This window comes from Mercenaria mercenaria, chromosome 2 (genome assembly GCF_021730395.1).
Source record: "Mercenaria mercenaria strain notata chromosome 2, MADL_Memer_1, whole genome shotgun sequence".
Classification (NCBI taxonomy): Eukaryota; Metazoa; Mollusca; class Bivalvia; order Venerida; family Veneridae; genus Mercenaria; species Mercenaria mercenaria.
In genome coordinates this window covers 7,463,232-7,485,003 of record NC_069362.1, presented here as the reverse complement: position 1 = coordinate 7,485,003, position 21,772 = coordinate 7,463,232, and positions in this window count along the sequence as shown.

The following is a 21,772-nucleotide window of genomic DNA, read 5'->3' as shown; positions in this document are numbered from 1 at the left end:
GTTGTGCCAAAAATTTGGATTGTCAACGCATTATTTAAATTTTAAATTGATTGGTTATTCTGTTTATTCTAATCTCTATTTTGATAGGCTATATATAGGTAAATATATAGATATTTGTGTATTGGCGCTTCATTCCATTTTTTTCTATTTGTCTGATCACGTCAAAGTCTTCTTTTCTTGATTTTCAAAACTGTTAAGCTTTCGTCTACTTTTCATTAGTAAATTTTATAAAATCATAAAAATGTAGGAAAACCATAAGGAATTATTAGTTAACTGTAGTGAACACTACAAACTAATTTTGAACAATACAGAGTTTAAATTTTATGGCAAAAATAATTTGAAAAAAATGTCTGAAGTCGAGCAGACAAACAGCCAGGCACGACTACAATAAAATCAACTACGAGGGATTCGGAAACGACACAACAGAAGTTCCTCCCGAACTTCCAGCTTCGGAAAACAATACAGTGGGTGGAGAAGATACACCGTCCAGAAAACCAAGCTCCGCCGAAACTCTAGCTCTGGTAGAATATGAGTATACGGAACTTATGCACGAGGAGAATGAGCTACAGAAAGAAGCTCAGATAAGTAAATTGAAGAATAAGATTTCACAGAAAGTAGAGCGGTAGCAGAACTACGAGAATTTTAAAAATGTTGACATTCCAATAACATTACACCATTTATCGAGTCAGATTTTGAAGACAGCCTGAGTATACACCAATCTTCAAAGGGTAATTCAAAGAAAAAAGGAAATAAGACTAGAAATGTGTCCATGGGACACAGATGTCCCCACTATATGACAAAGGACACAAATTTTTTCCTAGGTCAGGGGCCATAACTCCTACAATACTGAATGAATCCGGACGCGAAACCCCTGGTGCACAACTGCACATGCTGACCAACATTCCTGTAAACTTTGGTGCCTGAGTCAAATAATTTTGGAGCTACGCTCGACACAACATTAAAATGACCAATTTTTAACAAAGTCAGGGGCCATACCTCCTACACGACTGAATGAATCCGGAAGCGAAACCCCAGGTGCACAACTGCACATGCTGACCAACATTCCTGTAATCTTTGGTGACTCTAGGTCAAATACTTTTGGCGCTATGTGCGACACAACATTAAAATGACCAAATTTTTACTAAGTCAGTTGCCATAACTCCTACACAACTGAATGAATCCGGACGCGAAACCCCAGGTGCACAACTACACATGCTGACCAACATTCCTGTAAAGTTTTGTGACTCTACGTCAAATACTTTTGGAGCTAGGCGCGACACAACACTAAAATGACCAATTGTTACAACGTTAGGGCTCATAACTCATACACGACTGAATGAATCCGGACGCGAAACCCCAGATGCACAACTACACATGCTGACCAACATTCCTGTAAAGTTTTGTGACTCTACGTCAAATACTTCTGCAGCTAGGCGCGACACAACATTTTCGGAAGGCCGGGCGGACGGACGGAAAGACGGAAGGACGGACGGACGGACAAGGGCAAATCTATATGCCCCCCCCCCCCTCCAAAGTGGGGGCATAAAAAAATCGGAAAAGGGTAGTACAGAATGGTCTTCTGAATCAGACAGCAACTCAGATTGAAGTAGTTCTGATTCACATAACAAGAAAAGTAAGAAATACAAGAGGAAATCAGGAATTTCTATAAGGATCTTACATGCATGCCTGTGTAAGACGGGGTTTTCCCTACCCGAGGGACAGTGTGGAATGGAAAACCGAGCGTTAGCGAGGTTTTTTATCCATGCTGTCCCGAGGGTAGGGAAAACAGCAGTCTTACACAGGCAGACATGTTAGATCATTTTTCTTGCCTATCATGTTCAAAATAGATCGTGGAGACAAATAGGTTTGGGTATTTCCCGACATTATTTATAATGTTTATGACGTCACAATGGTACCAGTACTATGTGACGTCACTTTAGTGCACGCTATTTTAGACAAGGTTTTTTCCCTAGGGAAAGACAGGAATATCTATCCCCGGCGCGTGCTCGGATAAATGTGTACTTTCCCCGCTAGGTAGGCAAGAAAGCTAAATTTTCAGACCATATAAAATTCAGGCAAAAATATCCTCAGGCATATTTACGATATGAACATGTCTCTTCAAAGGTCAGTTTTGACCCATTAGATATGAATTTATTTGTGGTTGGGGAGTTAGAGTTAGAAATTATTTCTCAGTATTCAACTAAAAGCAAAGAAAGGAAAGAAAAAATGAAACTTTTAAAACGCCTTATGTATTTGAGTGGCTCTTGTGAATTTCAGATCATCAAATCTTTGTATGAGCACTGCAATTTTAAGAGAAACAAAATTGGGTCACAAGTGTTGTGGAGACGAGTTTCATTATGTAGAAACCAACATTTTAGCAAGAAGTTCAATTAAACAAACCTTCATTTAAAACAAAACGAAAGGGTATAAAATTAAAGAAGAAAAATAATCTGAAGTCAAAGCATCGTTTTGCCTCTCTTTATCAAAAGGAACAAATGTCAGCATAAATCATTTGATGGTTGTAAAGTTATTATATATTTATATTACGTCACTAATACAGGTTTACTCATGGAACGGCCTATATCATTCAAAAGACAATTTCATTCAGTGTAAAGGGAAAACAAGACCGATGCTTCTTCTAGGTCAAATGAATATTTAGTTAATTTATTCCTTCCAAAGTTTTGTTTGGTTTCAATAGATAATATTATTGATCAAAAAGAGACAAGTGACAAGAGTGTGCTTTGTTATCATTCGAAGTCATTTCAAATTTGTAAATCAACGAAGCCAAATGTTGATTATGTGTCTCTTGATATGGTTAATTTGCATAAAAAAGGTTAAAAGTTCTGGAAAACCAGATTTTCAGGGTTGTCAGGTAGTTATCAATATACAAGACTGATAGTGAATTTTGGGACAGATTGTTGACAGTTACCAGTATACTATGGATATAGATTTATTAAAATATGTTTTCCCTTTAGATTTTCATGATGATGTAACTTCTTTTGGACAAGTGGAGTTATGGAAACATAAAAATCAATTTTTCAAGTCTTGAACACTGGAAAGTCAAGATCAGAAGAATTTCAAAAAGGTTTAAGAGAAATGTGTTACCTATCAGCTCTTTATGAATGTAAATTGAGAACAAGTCATTTGTCAAGTAATGAAAAAAGGTCAGCAGATTCGATTCCCTTTCTAGATGGAATTTAGGTAAAAAGTATGAAGACGAATTCAAGTTATTAACTAGCCTTTTTGATACATATGAGAGTTTTGTATCAAATGATTTATTTCAATCTGCTAATGTCTGGTAGAACATATAGTATATCAAACTCGATATGACAGATATGAATCTGCGGTATTGGCTTTAATAAATGATGACGTGCGACGGAGGCAAGAATGCTTCAACATTTTGAATTAATACTTATATGATGCATTTGCTAGCGAAATGAGCAGAACATTTATAATATGCATAGGGATATCGCACCCCGTGGTGATAATAAATAGATTTATCATCGTATCGTACTTATCAATTGGTATTAAGCTCCTTAATTGTTTTAGCCTCAAGAACAAGCACATAAAATCTGTGCTTATCTCGGGTATTTATATAGCTGTTTCGCAGATTCTTCACTCGGGACTAATATTTGGCAGTAGATACATGTGTTGTTATATACCTCCCACCCACCAAGATAAATTAGCTTATTTCAGAATGTCGCGTCCAGAATGCTGTAGTTGTTCAAGGAACATGTCTTATTCTTATTTCTGTCTTTTGTTGTTGGTTTTTAGCAGATAAGAGAATAACTGATTTACTTTCGATAACAGAGAGAGTAATAACTATTCATAACGTGCGAGTGCCACGAGCAGAAAAAAATATGTAACTACAATTTTCTATCATGGTTATGTAGCGCAAGCCACATATTTATTTATTTTTATAAAGTCGAAAAAGTAATGGTGCAAATCTTAATTTCATGAATATCACTGCATGCATTTTAGGATTTAATACAAAATCAAATGTAATTTAAATTACAGTTAAATTTTGAATGCCATGGTATTTAAGAGAATTTAATGTACATTAAATTTCACAATTTACTTTCAATTTACTTTGCTTTTAATATTTCATGAAAGTCTTAAATTTCCTTTGCATATAAATTGCTTTTAAATATTTTGAAATTTCTGACTTAATTGTAATTTTAGGACTATAAATCTGATGATTTATATGAATTCAGCGAATCTTCATGGAAGTAAATTTTCAATGCAATTGGCCAAATTTAATAAAATGACTGTATAAAAAAAGAAATTTAATTAACCAAAATTTCATATGATCCCGAGGTTAATGAAATGATAGGGAATGTAAATCTAATGCCATGAAGTTAAGGGGGTCTGAGTGGGTGTCCGACTTGAGCAGGTGGTTCAGAATACCTCACAAGGCCCCGTGCCCAGTTTGCGGTTACCCCATGGGATAATGTCACCCTAGTCTCTTACGTGTGTTTAAGAATTGATATTCCTATATTTATGTATACCGCTCAAACGTATTCCCTGGCTTAAGAGCTTCAAAAGATAAGATGATACCAACGTTCATTTAAAATGATATATCCTGAGGCAAAAGTGTTTTCGACCAGACAGTCTGAAATAAAATCTAAATCATAATGAACAATGTTTTGTGTATTTGTTATTTAAAAATACTTTCCAATTGATCTTATTCACCAATACCCTTGTCCAGCAGACTCAAAGGTGACCGCAGTTAATTGATAAGTTCTATATTTTAGCGCGGCAGATTTAAATATTAAACTGCATTATTTTTCACAATAATCGGAAATCTTTAGCAACGTTTACTTTTTACTTAACTTTGAATGATATGGTCTTTTGCTTCCTTTATTTATTCACTCTTTTTCCCTTGTTTATCCGATTGATAGTTATATACTTTTATTTACATTTTATTGATTATCAGTTATTTATTTGTCATATTTCCTAGTTAGTTCCCACAAGAAATGTTACATTATTTGTATACTCATTTACTCATTCATTTCGATCGATTTGTGAACTTTTATTTATTTATTCATTCTTTCATTAAATCAATCAATCAATCAATCAATCAACCAATCTATCAATCAGCCGTTGATTTTATTATTCATTCCGTCAATCTTCAGATTTGTGAGACATGATAACAAAGATTTTAGTACGAATATGCAAATGTTGATTTATCTATTTTGTTGGGTTAACGTCGCACCGACACAATTATTGGTCATATGGCGACTTTCCAGCTTTGATGGTGGAGGAAGACTCCATGTGCCCCTCCGTGCATTATTTCACCACGAGCGGACACCTGGGTAGAACCACCGACCTTCCGTTAGCCAGTACAGAACCCACATCGATTGGGGGCAAGTGATTTGAAGACAGCGACCTTAACAACTCGGCCACGGAGGCCCCTATGCAAACGCTAAAATAAGAATGTGTAGTACAATTCCGTTATATAAAGCAGCATCGAAACTTTATCTTATTGGGTTAGTGGACTTGTTGTGAAATATGCAGGCTCGTTTGTGCTGCTAGGCGTATTTCCGTAATTGGTCTGGTACATTGTGGTGGTAATTTGTTCGTATAAATTCTCTCTATCTATAATATTTTACAATGCGAAGTTGTATCCACCCGGATCTCACGTATGTATTCTCGAGATTCAGTTAACTTTCAGAGAGAAAATCTGGTCCCAATCAGATAAAAAGACTAAAATGGTACCGCTGAATTGTGAGACATGATAATATATCAGAGATATGTGTATATGTGAAAATACTGAACCAGTAAGAATGTGTAGTGCAATACGGGTGTGTATATATAAAGCAGCACCGAAACTAATCTTATTGGGTTAGTGTAGAGATGGTATCTACCCAGGAACATCTAAGGGGAACAACTCTATATTGGCTTATAAACTGAAGCCGACATAAAACAGTTGTCAAAACTAAAGAAAAGATAAATAGGTCATTTTCCAAACAACTGACCAGGTAGACAAAATATGACCTACATTTGTTTGAAACTCTTTGTATTCGATTTACAACATGCACACTTTTCTCATGGCTTACTATACACTGATGATTATTTTATACGTTGTGCTGAGGCACTACTAGAAAGTTTAGTAGTATAAAACTAAAACGAAATAATGCGTAAATTCCTTTCAAGAGTTTTGACGGCATAAACAAACGTTACCTCACATATTCATTTTTTTGTTATTTAGCTAAAGTTATGTTTCGTTATCAGTGATGTTAACTTTGATTAACTTGAAATTTGATATACTGTATTAAAATGTTAAATGTATATCCAACAATGAGAAATTACAAAAGAGTTGAATTAGTATCAGATATGTGTGACAACATAGGTAGCCTGTTGTTATATTTATCATTTTGAAAGTGTTTCCTGTGCTTTACTCATTTTGAAGTATTTCTCCGACTGTTCAGGAAAACTTTATAAAATCTTAAATAACTTCTTTCAGATCAATTTTTTGTATGCATTTTGGTAAGCCCATAATAAAGAACATGTCATTCTCTTTTTCATGAGTTTTAGTCTCTTGGCTAGTCTTGGATTTTGAATTTTACTAATAGACAAAAGAAAGAAGTTCAGTATAGCCTCTTTCAAAAGGTTTAAAGAAGTCTAAACTTACACTACACTCTATTGAATTTATTTAGCTGTTGAGACTTTTGATATAAGCTATAATTGGGGAAATCCCAAAATCAATGAAAAACTGTTAATATAAGAGTTGTCCATTTTGCTTCAAATATTTTTAGAAGGTTTTTAAAAGTTTTTGAAGAATTTTTAAAATATTAAATATTTCCATTTTTACGTGGAGGGGAGGAAAAGCATAAATATATTTAATAAATTGGTGCACTTAGCTATCATTTCACACTGAAAAAAAAATCTGTAAAGATGAATTTCAATTTTTAGGTTCCATCTCTTGTTAGTGGACTTGTGAAATATGCAGGCTCGTTTGTGCTGCTAATTTAAGCGCTTTGCTGTAGTCTGATGTATTATGGTGGTGATTGGTTCGTATAATTTCTCTCTATCTACTTCTATATGGGCTGTTACATGAGAAAACCTGTATTAGTGACATTATTGCATAATAGGTAGTTTAAAATATTGGAAAATCATTGTTTTTTTGTTTTTTTGTTACATTAATGTAGAAACCAGACACGAGTATATTGTAGTACAGTTATCTGATAAGGCAAATCAAATTTCTCCATATTTTACAAATAAATGTCATTTGTGTTGTCATGGAAACAGTAATTGCAACCACTTTTTAATACTGTTTTAGAAACATTTACAGTCTACATATACAGAAAACAGGCAAATATTTAGTGAATGTCGTCAAGGAAGTACTTTAAATAAAGTTAGAATCGAAATGATATACCGGTACCTCATTTAATGATTTGTTTTTGAATAAAATCATTGTAGTTCAGATGCGTATTATTATATCACTCAGGCTGCGCCCTCGATATATGATTCCTTCGCCTCTGAACTCCAAACAAGGATTTTATTCAGAGACAAATCACAAAATGAGATATATTATTTTTTAAACAAAAATATTTTTATTCGCGAAAAAAATGAAAGTAAGTTAGATTTCTCTGTTATATCAAGGATACAAGGATTCACATCCACGATTGTATACATCTATTCATTCAATTGATATTTTTTTAATCCACTTAAAAAATAATGTTAAAACAGCGATTGTTAAACGAAAACGTACAATTGCTTCATATTCTATTAAGGCAGAACAAGATTCTTCTGGTGAATTGACAGATTCCTACAGATTTAACAATGATGCTAAAATGTTACAATGCTTTTGATATGTCCATTTATTTTGTAAACATGAATGATATATAAAGGGGTAAAAGCGGTAAGGTGTAAAAAAGGGTAGGGTGATGGGGGAATTGAATATAGCAGAAATGAATATTCAACACCGTAGACCACAGCAGCACAATCACGCACAGAACAAACAAACAGACAAGCAGGTAAACAACATAAGAGGGCACCGCCCAAGACACACGCACACGCACCAGACACGCACGCGCAAGCACACGCACACACCAACAGATCAAACACGTAGGAAAACACCACACAGTGGGGCATCGTCCAGGGACGGCCGGTGTAATGAAGTATTTCGACCCCCATAGAATAACGACCCCCGGTCATTATTCTATAGAAAATGTGACTCCTTTCCTGTAAAATATTGACTCCCCTTATAAAAAAACTGACTCCCTTTGAAAACTCTATAGAATAACGACCCCCGGTCATTATTCTATAGAAAAACTGTCCCCTCCAAGTAAAATACTGACTCCCTAAAGATGACCCCCTTCGAATCTCATAGAATAACGACCCCGGTTATTATTCTATAGAAAAAGTGACTCCTTCCATGTAAAATACTCACTGCCGAAATTACTACATTCGAACTCTCATACAATATCGATTCCCGGACATTATTCTATTTAAAAAAGTTACTCTTTCCGTGTAAAACACCGGCTCCTAAAAAGACTTTCGACGATAACATCTATTAAAAAGTGATCCCCACCAAACCTAACGGACAATTTTACTAGATCTACAACTCTAATACCCTCCATTGCCAATAGTTAACATTTTGATTGTACTACTACTACTGGTGCCGCTACTTCTATTGCTATTACTACATGTACTTCTTCTTCTTCTACTACTACTACTACTACTTCTACTACTACTGCTACTACTGATACTACTATACCTGCTTCCACTAATACGTCTTGTACATCTACCTCTTCTTCTCCTGCTGCTGTTGCTGCTGTCACTTATTCCTCTGCTGCTGCTACTGCAACTGCCACTACCACTGCCACTACTACTACTACTACTACTACTACTTTCTATTGTTGCCGATACCGTACTTTACTGCTAAGTATTGCAACTTCTATTAATACTAAGTCCTATGCTAGCAGTTTCTTGTGCAGTTTTCTTCTGAAGAATTACTTCATACCGAAGTTTGCAGGGATTATTGACACTGGTGTGTTTTGTGAACGTATTGTGAATTGTTATTTTCCTGAAAAAATGTATACACCAAGATACAGCGTCTAGAAATAGAATCCCTTTTCCCGTTGCGGAATGCTCTGATTTCTGTGTCAAGTGATGGTATCTGGGGCTAATGGTCAAACGGAAGGACGGACGGACGGACGGACAAGGGCAAATCTATATGCCCCCCCTCCCCCGAGTGGGGGCATAAAATGCAGCAATTAGGCCTTAGATACATGAGTTATCACTAAATTTGACCAAATGACCGGGGGTCGTTTTTTTATGGGAGTCAATATTCTTCGTGAGGTTCAGTTTACTTCACGTTGGGGGGGGGGGGGGGGGGCATAGTATTATGATCCCTCTATTTAACATGAACAGAAAAATTCAATTTCCAACACAAAGTTTATTTTTATCCGCAGTCATATGTTCACGATATTCGTACAATTCGGAGCAAATGGTGTACTCCGACTGCTTAATTATGTTGCACTATATTTCATTAGTGAATAAAACTCTGTGTATCATGTTCATCCGTATCTCGCATGCATGTGATACTTACGTCTGTCTGTATCCCTGCACATGTCGAACATGTAAATATTTGTTATGTCTTTCAGCTGTAATATTAATATTGATTTTTGTCAATGTAAAAATCACAATGCCTAGTACTGTATATAGAAAGTATCGATTAACTTTTTTTCATATAATATTTTGTTTGTGCATGGGAAGTAATTCCTACGATAACATTTTTTCTTTTATTTTAGAGTTATTGATCTTTTACCATAAATTCTGGTATTTATCCTGGTGCATGACTATCTTGCCTGTATGTCCGTCTGTATAATGTCCGTCATCACACCTGTCCGTCTACATATAACTGTATGTCTGAATATGTCTGTATTCTTACTAGTCAAATGTTGATAATGTAAATATTTTCTCATGTTTACCTGTGTGTATGCATAAATGTCCGTCTGCAGACAAGTCTACACGTCTGAATATGTCTGTATTCCTATCAGTTAAATTCTTGATCGTTGATACTTATCATGTCTTCTAGCTAAGAACCTTTCTACAATAATAGTATCACATTTACATATTTATATAAAATATTCCATTTAAGTTCTGCCATAAAATCAGTGCATCATTGAAAAGTATTCCAGAAATAAATAGCCTCTTATGCATTGTTTGTCTTAGTTCACACTACAATAGTGTTATGATGTTTCTTTTTTTCTCATTTATATGAGTATTTTTTTTCGCCTCTCCATCACTTTGTGTTTGTGACATATTTTCCATACTATTTTTCTATTGTTGTGACATTGGTCCATTGGTAGGTCTATCCGCGTACTATTATTATACTTTATCCATATAGGTGAATGATTTAATATCCTACGGATCAACATACGAACACAGCGCATACGTATAAATTTCAAAACTGAGATGAGAGTTTGCCTAGCAGTCGTTACCTGGATTATGGAACTTGTTACACTGATCTCATGATATTATTATACCTTTATGAAGTTTTTGTATCATAGTGTTGTTAGTTTCCACTGCTCTAGTAGTGTGCAATGTCCAACACGGAAACACAGCTGTAGGACTTTTGGTGCTTGTTGACATAATATTTGTTTCATATTTCTTATAAATGGCTAAAATATTATTGACCTATCCGGCTGTATCGTAGAAAAACCGGGACCTATTACCAATGACGCATGCTTATCTGTCTTTCACCAGAACATCCGTTGCATAAGAAAAAAGTTTGAATACATTAAAACAATTTTTCGTGGTTATATTGGAATTAGTGAAATTATTAGTTAAGGAAAATTAATCAAATTGTAAGTGTTTACCTCCTGTGATTCCCTTGCGTTCTCTGATAAAGACAAACTTTCTTTTTCGTTTCTATTTCAACTATTGATGACATATAAGCTTCTTTACCTCATTTTGACAGTAAAACCAATAAACAGCTTGGTAACTTCATTATTACTAAACAAGATGTACTTGCAGTTCTTTCCAACCTTGTTGTTAACAAGACAAGTGGACGTGATGAAATATTCACCGTATATTAAAAGAGACACGTTTTTCTATTTGTGAACCACTGAAAATTTTATTTAATAGGTGTCTAGGTCTCTATATATACCCTGAACGCTGGAAAACTGCAAATGTCATGCACATATCACGTAAGTCAATACCTTCCAATTATCGACCAGTTTCTCTTATCAGCTCTTTAGGGAAATGTATGGAACATTTAATGTTAAGTATATATATAACCATTTTCATGAAAATAAATTTATGTATAAAATCAGTCAGGATTTATTCCTGAACATTCTACTGTGTATCAATTATAATTAGATATTTACAACAAAATTTGTAATTTTAAAGCATTTGATGACAAGAAATCTACATGCAATGTTTTTGCGATAGTAGCAAAGCCTTCGACCGTGTTTCGCATAAGGCACTAATATTCAAACTGAAACAATACGGACTTACTGGAAATATTATCAATTAGATCTCTAGTTATCTTACAACCCGAAAACAAAAAGTTTTCGTTGGATCTACCTATTCTGAAGAAAGAAATGTCAATGCCGGCGTACCAGAGGGCTCGGTACTTGGACCTTTATTGTTTCTTATTTGCGTAACTGATAGTGCAGATTCCATATCTAGTGTTTATTTACTGACAAAAGTTCGGGATCTGTAAGTTCTAATGATATTAACCTAAACAAACAACGTTAAATTATGACGTAAATATCGTATCACATTGGGCAAAACAATAGCTTGTTAAATTTTATCCGGCCAAACCCGACGCATTGTTTCTTTCACTTGCGAAACAAAATCTTATTTAGTCTACACTTTATTTTGTGTAACTAATATTGATTGTCATAAACATCTAGGTGTAAAATTTAGTAAAGATGGCTCCCGGCACGAATATATTTCTAATATCACTTTGTTAGCATCAAGAGTTTCAGGGACAGTGAGAATGTTAAAGTTGAAACTTAAAAGAAAGAAAAAAAATTAATAAGATATACATTTCTTACAGCCCGCCCGCTTAGCTCAATAGGGAGAGCGCAGATCTACGGATCGCGGGGTCGCGAGTTCGAGCCCTAGGCCCGTGACGATTTGATAAAAGACATTGTGTCTGAAATCATTCGTCCTACACCTCTGATTTATGTGGGGAAGTTGGCAGTTACTTGCGGAGAACAGTTTGTACTGGTACAGAATCCAGGAACGCTGGTTAGGTTAACTGCCCGCCGTTACATAACTGAAATACTGTTGAAAAACGGCGTTAAACCCAAAACAACCAACCAACATTTCTTACCTTCGATCAATAATTGAGTATGCATCGATTATCGGGGATGGCTGTACGGTTTATGAAAAGGAATTGCTTGACAAAATTCAGTATGACGCGGCGCGTATAGTAACAGGTTTAACGAGATCTGTATCAATAGAAAGATTGCAACGAAAAATAGGGTGGGTTTCATTATCCGACAGAAACATGCAAAAATTAATTTTGATTTATAAATATAGCCGCGGCGATTTACAGTTATCTGTCTAAGCATTTTCCCAAAGCTGTATTTGAAACAAACACCTATACATTGAGAAACAATGCAGATTATGCTACTCTGGCACGCAGGCTTGGAATCTATGCTAAATCTGTAATACCGTTATCTATCACTATCAAAGTTTTTAATGATCTATACACAGTTTTCCGCAATGCACTATATCAGCCTATAAATATAATTTAAAACAAAAATTCAAACCGCCAAAAGTTCCCTCTTTTTACCATTATGGTGACAGATTTTCACAGGTCCTCATGTAAGAATACGTAACAAATGTAGCAATCCTAATTCAGACTTAATTTACAACCATTTACGTGATGATCAAATGTGTAATTGTGGATATATCACAGAAGACGCGGAACACTTCTTATGCAGATGTCAACTCTTTTCTCCACAAGGTCAACAGTTGTTCATCGATACTCGTCAGTACAATCCCTTAAGTGTCAAAAATTGCTTTTTGGATTCGATAACTTATCACAAGAAATCAGTGGCATCATTTTCAAGAAACTTGACCATGTACATGTATAAGACACTTAATCGAAATTTACCGAATGAATTCTTTCCAGTCGCTGTGATTGTAACCTGAGAAAATGAACCTTCAAATAATGTAGGGTGTAAAACGGCGAGCCAATAACTCTTTTTCTGTCTTTTCATTTTTTTTTGTTTTCTTTTGTTGTTTTGTTTAAAAATATTTACGCTCATTAAGTTCTTACTTTATAAATATAAATTCTATAATCTCTTGCTTTACGAAATTTTCAGTTTTTTTCTCTTATTCGTTTGGAATAACCATTACACATAAATTACGAACTATGAACAGAGCATTTTGTTACTTAACTTAGTTATGGAAGGGCCGTCATTAATGTTGATAAAACTTGTGGCCCGATTCATTTGCTTTAAATAAATTACATGTTCCTGCTTCCATATTTTATTCTATTGTGTACTTATTATGTTACATGTTTCCAATATCAATAAAATATTATTAAATCGGAAAATGTGCGGTTTCTACCGAGCAGCATAACGCGTGTAAGTACATAAATTTTATTTTGGTGTCCGCCAGTGTAACATTGAAAAGTGACCCCCATAGAATAATGCCGGTCATTATTTTATATAGAATAATGACCCCTTTTCTATAAAATACTGACACCCCTTATAAAATAATGACCCCCCGATTTTATCTATAAAATATTGACCCCACCTAACCTATTACTAACATACTCTTTATCAATTCAAGTCACTGTCGTATTTCTATTGCTTATATTTGTTGTTGTTATTGTTGTTTCTGCTGCTGCTGCGTCTACAGCAGACACAACAGCAGTATATCTTAGAGGCCCCGCTAAGAAATAAACGTACATCTATTGAAAAATGAAAGTTAAAAGGGTTTTCATTTGAATTATCAACGTTGTACATAAAGAGAAGTATTACAATAATAGAAGATATACCTAAGTCGTTTTAAGGTTACTATAGAAATAGAGAGAACCGATATTTAGGCTGGAGGATAATTTGGTTTTGCTGACAAACAGTGTATTATCATCTTTTATTAGTCATCTAAAATGATTCTGGTCATGTTTTCTTGATAGCAATTGAGATCATCCTTTAGAAGTAAAGCAAAAGCCTCACCATACAAACTTTTGTGAGAGATTTAGCCTACGGAAAATGATTCAAACCACTTGTCACTTACAGTGATTTTGCTTAAGTATTTGGTTGGAGTTGCCGAGTGGTTAGATTCCCGGGCGGGGAAGCTGGAAATTATGAAACACATGTTTCCCACTCAACAACAGGAGTTCTGGTAAGCAACCCAGCGTTACTGGATTGAAACCCAGGCATCCTTGCCGCCTGAAAACTAGCAAATTCTGGCTATCTAAAAGAGGGCGTTAAACTGAATATGAATAATATGGATATGAACAAATTTATGAAATAGAAAATAGGGATCTAACCGTGAATTTTTTCACAAATAGCAATTACATTAAGATTTTGTAACGTTGAAACTTATGTTACGTCGGATGATGTTTAAAAACCAGCTATCCCGGTTGAGGCCGAATTACGCATCCTCTTTTAAATAGTTACCACTTTTGTGAGCCTCGGTGGCGCAATGGTAGCGTGCTTGCTTATTAAAGCGGATAGGTCTACCCAAAGGGATATTTTTTCGCCGTATCAAACCTTTGCCAATAGAAACAGATGACCTAATGAAGAAGGATACATAAAGGAATCCTTTTGCAACTTGGAACCCCTGCAACTTTCAAGGTACACGGTAGAACATACTTAGAACATAGATCACGAAACTCCTGCTTTTTTAAGGTTCATGATTTTTTTGTTTAGAACATGTTTTAGATCTAAATCTTTTTGTTACCTGTAAAAGTTTTATGCTTCAAGTATTTCAATAGGCTTAAGTTTTATTTTTCCAAGATTTTTCCAAGATTCTTTAACTGTACCTTTAATTTAGTACCTTTTACAGCCTCGTAACTTTGTGACATCGCATTATATGCAAGGTATAACGTATAATTATGTTACGCATACATGTAAATAATTATCAATTTACCTTCTGTACAATGTAGTGTAGGCATTCTGGAACTTATAATAATGGTGATTTTGTCCGAAATTTTAGAGGAAACATCATTTTGTTATTGTATCCTACATGTTGCACTTATTTCGTAATAGCATGGGCTCGCGGGCTCATTACGAAAGAATGCTGTTGACGGTAAAATAGTTCATTTTCTGGAGTGCAAGATTGTAAAAAGGCAATTTATACGTGGAATAGCACAATGTTTTATGCTACCCCTGAAAATGATGTCAAATACCCTTAGCCTTCATTATGTCACCTATATATCACTCATATATACCTCCAAAAATAGGCGAAACTGGTATGAGGTAGCCCAGTGGTTTTATTGCCTATGACGTTCCTCGTCGTTAGAAATTATTCAAATTTCAGTATATTGTTGAAGAGACATCCTTCTTTGGATTTTAGGTATTTTTGTTATTTTTCAGGCGTTTTTAAGTAGAAAAAGTCAACAATTATATCAATATAAGGCATAAAATATGCAAATCGGTTGTTGGGAAGTCCCACGTTTTATTACCTGTGACGCCCATGACAATAAGATGTTCAGTATAATATTGAAATATAGTCATTCCCCTGGAGGTTTGGGTGATTTTTGTCACTTTTCAAATGCTTTTAAGTAACACGTCTTGAGCAATTATTATACCCCTTTATAACAGTCAAAGCCATTGCACAATATGTTAACTTAGTTTCTGTTACGATACCCATCACGATTTATATATAAAGTTGTAATGTGTTTTTAAAGAAACCAGGGAAGCTAGGACCACTTCTTAGAAAAAAACAAGGGTTGCAGTCGAATGACAGCCATATCTCCCGCCGATGCCATTTGAAAAAAGGGCCATAACTCCAGAACGGGTTGAGCAAATCCAAGACTTGTCTCTTCCTCCACAACTAAGTATTAACAGTAGTAATCCCCGAAAGTTTGAATCGATTCAATCCTATAATGAATGAATAGAAATTTGCTATATATATAAGTAACAAAGGGCCATAACTCCCGAACAGGTGTAGCAAATTCAAATTTTTTCTTCCGGCATATCTAAGCATCAGTAGTAGTAATCCCTGGAAGTTTGGATCAATTCCGTCCAATAATGAATGAGGAGTTGCGGTCACAAAAATGTTGCACGGACGCGTGCACAGACGTACGCACGGACGGGTGCCATTACCATATTCTCCTCCGATGCCTATCGGTGGGGGATAATTATGTTGTAAGTGTACCTTAGATGGATTAGGGTTAGGGTTTGGGTTAGGGGGTCGTTATTCTATAGGGGTCACAATTCTATGTGAGGGTCATTTTTCTACGTGTCGGGAGTCATAATATTATGACCCCCCACGCACCCCGGTCATAATATTATGACGACCCCATCCCATCCACCCCGGTCATAATATTATGACGCCCCCCCCCCCCCCCACACCCACCCCGATCATAATAATATGACCGGGGAGTCACTATTCTATATAAAATAATGACCGGGGGTCATTATTCTGTGGGGGTCAGTTTACAACGTTACACAGGCCTAACATTAACAATTCAGGTCTAAGGTCATGGCCTCTGAAATATAAAGCAGGATGATAACGTACTAAACGTACTTAATCTGTAATAATGTTAAAGCTTTCTCAAAAATAAGAGCATAATGCGTAACTATCAAAATAACAAAAAAATGTCAACTAAAATAACCATTACTTTAAAATACGCTACGTAGATGGATATGTAACACAAAAAGTTTTTTTTTCTATTTCAAATCATTTTCTTTGTGAAACAGAATTTAACTCATAATATTCTCTAATTCGATCCTTTTTAGTCTGTGACAACCACTTTCGATGTGTGAAAAAGTTGCTACATGTTTAAATGCTGCAAAATCATCCACAAGGTAGGTCTCAACATTTGTCGGCTAAATAAGGATCACGCTGTAATACATAAACAGTCAAACATGTCTATAAAGACCACCATTGGGAGTGCCAAAATGTGGTCCTTATTGGTAGGTGGTCTTTATTTAGAGGTTGAAATACACTGTAAATGTTAAAATGAAAAACAAAAGATGTGATCTTTAGAGCCAGGTGGTTTCTGTTCAGATGTGGTCTTTAACACAGGTTTGACCGTATTGCTTTTGCAAAAGAAACATGAATTTGCTTTAGAGATAACTTTAAGTAATAATTCATTTAAGAGATAAGTTTAAGCGATAAAACATTTAAGAATGATCCATATTTGACATAGTTTATTGATCCTCATTTCTAAACGAGAAACACAAAAATATTAAACAGCAGGAAGCATTATACCATTTGTTTTGCTTGCGACTGATGCAGCCCCAATTTAAACCAAGAGCATTGATCTATGGATTAATCATAATTATCAGTTTTGATCTTCAAAAAAGTGCGTTTTCCATTTATATTCAAATATTGACCAGAAATTTGGATTTGCGCAAAGAACGGAAGACCAGCTTTGGCAATTCTGACGAAATTAAACTCTTTTTATCTTTTTGATATGGAACAGAATTGGGGCAAAAACTGCATTGTGCTTTCGTATATCCAATCTTCCGATTTACATGTATGCATTGTGATTCTCATGTTCACATGCTTCCTTCTGACATCCCACTTTGCTTTGTTACATGACCATTTGTGCATCCTATGTTTGCGTGTTTCTTTCTGATATTCATACATGCTTAATTCTGAGAAATGACCTGTTGTTACTTCATTTTTCTAAAATATTCGTTTTGCTTTCGGACATGCTATATTCTGAGAAACTACATCCATCATTCATCTTATTTACTAGTTGTTACTTCCATTGTGTCTTCTTTGGAGCGCCAAGTGTGTATGCTTATTGATGAAGAAAACATAAGTGGTTCCTTAAATGTTTAAATGCAAAGAGTTTTGATGCTTACATATAAATTTAGCTGTGGGTTATGATGCGTTGTGACAACATACATTTTTACATCTACATCTACGGGGATACTCCCAACAATCAATTTCTGATCATAACTGGGAGGTCGGGGCAGTTGTTAAAAACATGTTGCTATGTTACATGATACATGATATGCATGTGTTAAGAGAGTAAGAGCAGTAATATGTACAGCTTTGTTAAAAATAAAAACAGGATGATGACATTAGTACATATGCGAGTCTAGGTCAGATGTGAAGCACTGAAGGTTCACACTGTCCTTGGTGTTATAAGGCAAGGCGTTCCAGTATCTGATCGTGCGGGGGGAAAAGGAGTTCATATGATATTGTGTTCTTGAGGATGGAATGATAAAGTTTAAATTTCTAGAGGCTGTCAGGTGGTTATGATCTACAGAGACGAGGTTGTGTGATATTTTATACAACATAATTAAGGATGCATGTATTCTTCTCTGTTCTAATGTCTGCCATTTAAGAATTTCAAGCATTGATGTTACGCTGCTTTGGTATGAGTAATCATTCATAACATATCTGGCTGCAGCTCTTTGTACCTTTTCTATCTCATATGCTAAGTTTTTCTGCCATGGATGCCATATGGTGTTACAGTATTCTAATTGTGGGCGGACGTATGTTTTGTAGGCAGTTTCTTTGATGTTACGGTTATTACATTGTACATTTCTTTTTATGAATCTGGGAGTGTTTTTAGCTTTTGAAGATGTAGTTTCAATATGTTTTTTCCAACTAAAGTCATTACTAATAGTAATCCCCAGATATTTAGCATTTTCTGTGGTTTTTAGTTCTTGATTATGTAGTTTATATGGAAAAATGATATTTTTTCCTTTTTTGTTGGAGATTCTTATGATTTCGCATTTATCAGGATTGAATTCCATAGACCATTTACGTTCCCATTCTTCTAATTTTGTCAAATCATCTTGAAGTTTGTTAGAGTCTACTAATGAGTCGATGGTGAGGTATATGATGGTATCATCAGCAAATAAGCGTATTCTACTTTTAACAGAGTCGGGAAGGTCATTGATGAAACAAAGGAAGAGACAAGGACCCAACACTGAACCTTGGAGAACCCCTGATAGAACTGGTAGAGAATCAGAGTGTGAGCCTTCAACTACTACAGACTGAGAGCGATTACTAAGAAAAAACTGAATCCAAGATAGAGATGTTTTGTTGACACCAAGTTTCATGAGTTTATAGAGAAGAAGTTGATGATCGACCTTGTCGAAAGCTTTCGAAAAATCCATTACAATGAGATCTGTTTGTTTTCCAGATTGGAGATTGTCAAAAATTTCTTCTCAAGTTCTTGTTCAAGTGGAGATAACCCCCTTGTACTAAAATACGGAAATACACGAACTGTACCGAGAGTGTTAAGACTACACGTCCGGTGACCGGGCAAACAACAAAATTACATTCTTATCTGAATCCAAATGAAATTAGCATTGTTTTCTACCTTTACTATTGTGTAGTTAACAGATATTTATAGCGCGCTTTAAATAGCCAACACAACAAAATTATGTCAAATGAATTAATCATCTCCCCACATACGCAGACGAGCGTGTATTTGATAGCCTTAATCACACCCTATTACCTGATGTCCACCACGCCGAGGGATGCGGCTGCCACAGAGGTAGGAAATCAATAACGGTGATTTAGCTGTATTTTTTCATTTCGACTTTCCATGAAGATATTCTGGTGCAGGCATACGTGTAAATGCCTAAACATATTATATGATTAATCCTGGTCGTCAACTTTGCGAAATAAAAAAGTATTCAGCTGTTTAAATTGGACATTTATTAAAATTGATGCGAAAATCATATTCAACGGCCCAATTCGAAGTGTTTACAAAATATTTTGATCGGGTTTACCTCACACGTCAAACGATCAATCATCTGGGGATAATCCTGGCAAGTTTCAAGTCTGTCCGTACGTCTACACCGACGTTCTGACCCTCCAAAGAGACCCGGGTATAGTCACGCATGATAAACTTTACCGCAGAGGGCATTTTTAAATGATGCCCATCCCGCCGAGGAGTCAAAATATAGGATATCGTTTACGGCAGAGGGAAATTTGGTGTAAAAACGTCTATTCTGGCTGTTTGTTTCGCTTTTAAGACTTGGGAGGTCATGGAATCATTTGCAGTATGCATCGTTTATACTTATGTTTAATAATGGGCGCTTTTCAATGGCGAACACCGCTGTAACACGGTGTTAATTAGTCTATTTCTATCTCCGACGTTGCATACTATCTGCTACATGTATAGATTGGTTCTGCGCATGCTGCTGTAAATGTTCATTTTGTAAATTCGTTTTTGTTTCAATTTCTTTTATGATGAAATATACAGAAATAATGATATCTTAAGTCCTGGTACTTGCGTTCTTGCAGGTTACGGTTAATATTAGATATTAAATCGTTCTGCATTTATTATATACAGCTTTCATTTAAATACACATCAGATCATATAGTTTAACACAGTTTGTCGAGTAGTATATTTAAGCATAATATATTTAAAATATATGAGAATTGTATTAAAAAGACGCTAAGACACTGATTTGCAGCTTACGCTAGAGTGATTGACCATTTAGTTACATGGAACTGGAATAAGATGAAAACACTTGGAATGTTGGATATAGGACAGAAAACATACACCGACGTGATTCCAAATGAAGGTGAAATATTCATTTCTAGTGACCAGCTTGTGGGCATTTATCGAAGTTACAGGGCAAAATATCAAAATTGAATACATCTTTAAAGTTGTCAAGAGAGATCGATCAGAATGAAATCTTCATTTCAGATAGTAACTCGGCAATAACAGGTGGTTTAGTTATTTCCATTGCATTTTGATAGATGAAACTTGCCAGGATTATCCCCAGATGATTGATCGTTTGACGTGTGAGGTAATCCGATCAAAATATTTTGTAAACACTTCGAATTGGGCCTTTGAATATGATTTTCGCATCAATTTTAATAAACGTCCAATTTAAACAGCCTGAATTGTTCTTTATTTCGCAAAGTTGGCGACCAGGATTAATCATATAATATGTTTAGGCATTTACACGTATGCCTGCACCAGAATATCTTCATGGAAAGTCGAAATGAAAAAATACAGCTAAAAAAACTAACACCACTATTCACCGTTATTGATTTCCTACCTCTGTGGCAGCCGCATCCCTCGGCGTGGTGGACATCAGGTAATAGGGTGTGTTAATTGAGATGTAATGTAGCGCTATATTTGTATCAGCAGTATTTCTTTTACTTTATAACTAACGACTAAAATTTTACAGGGCAAACGCGGTATTACACCCGCAGCACCGAAACTTTTTAAGTTCAACACACCTATATTACATAATTATGTCTCCCCAGGAGACATATTGTTTTTGCCCTGTCCGTCCGTCAGTCCGTCCATCCGTCCGTCCGTACGTCACACTTAATTTCCGAGCAATAACTGGAGAACCATTTGACCGAGAACCTTCAAACTTCAAAGGGTTGTAGGGCTGCTGGAGTAGACAACCCCTATTGTTTTTGGGGTCACTCCGTCAAAGGTCAAGGTCACAGGGGCCTGAACATTGAAAACCATTTCCGATCAATAACTAGAGAACCACTTGACCCAGAATATTGAAACTTCATAGAATGATTGGTCATGAAGAGTAGATGACCCCTATTGATTTTGGGGTCACTCCGTCAAAGGTCAAGGTCACAGGGGCCTGAACATTGAAAACCATTTCTGATCAATAACTAGAGAACCACTTGACCCAGAATGTTGAAACTTCATAGGATGATTGGTCAT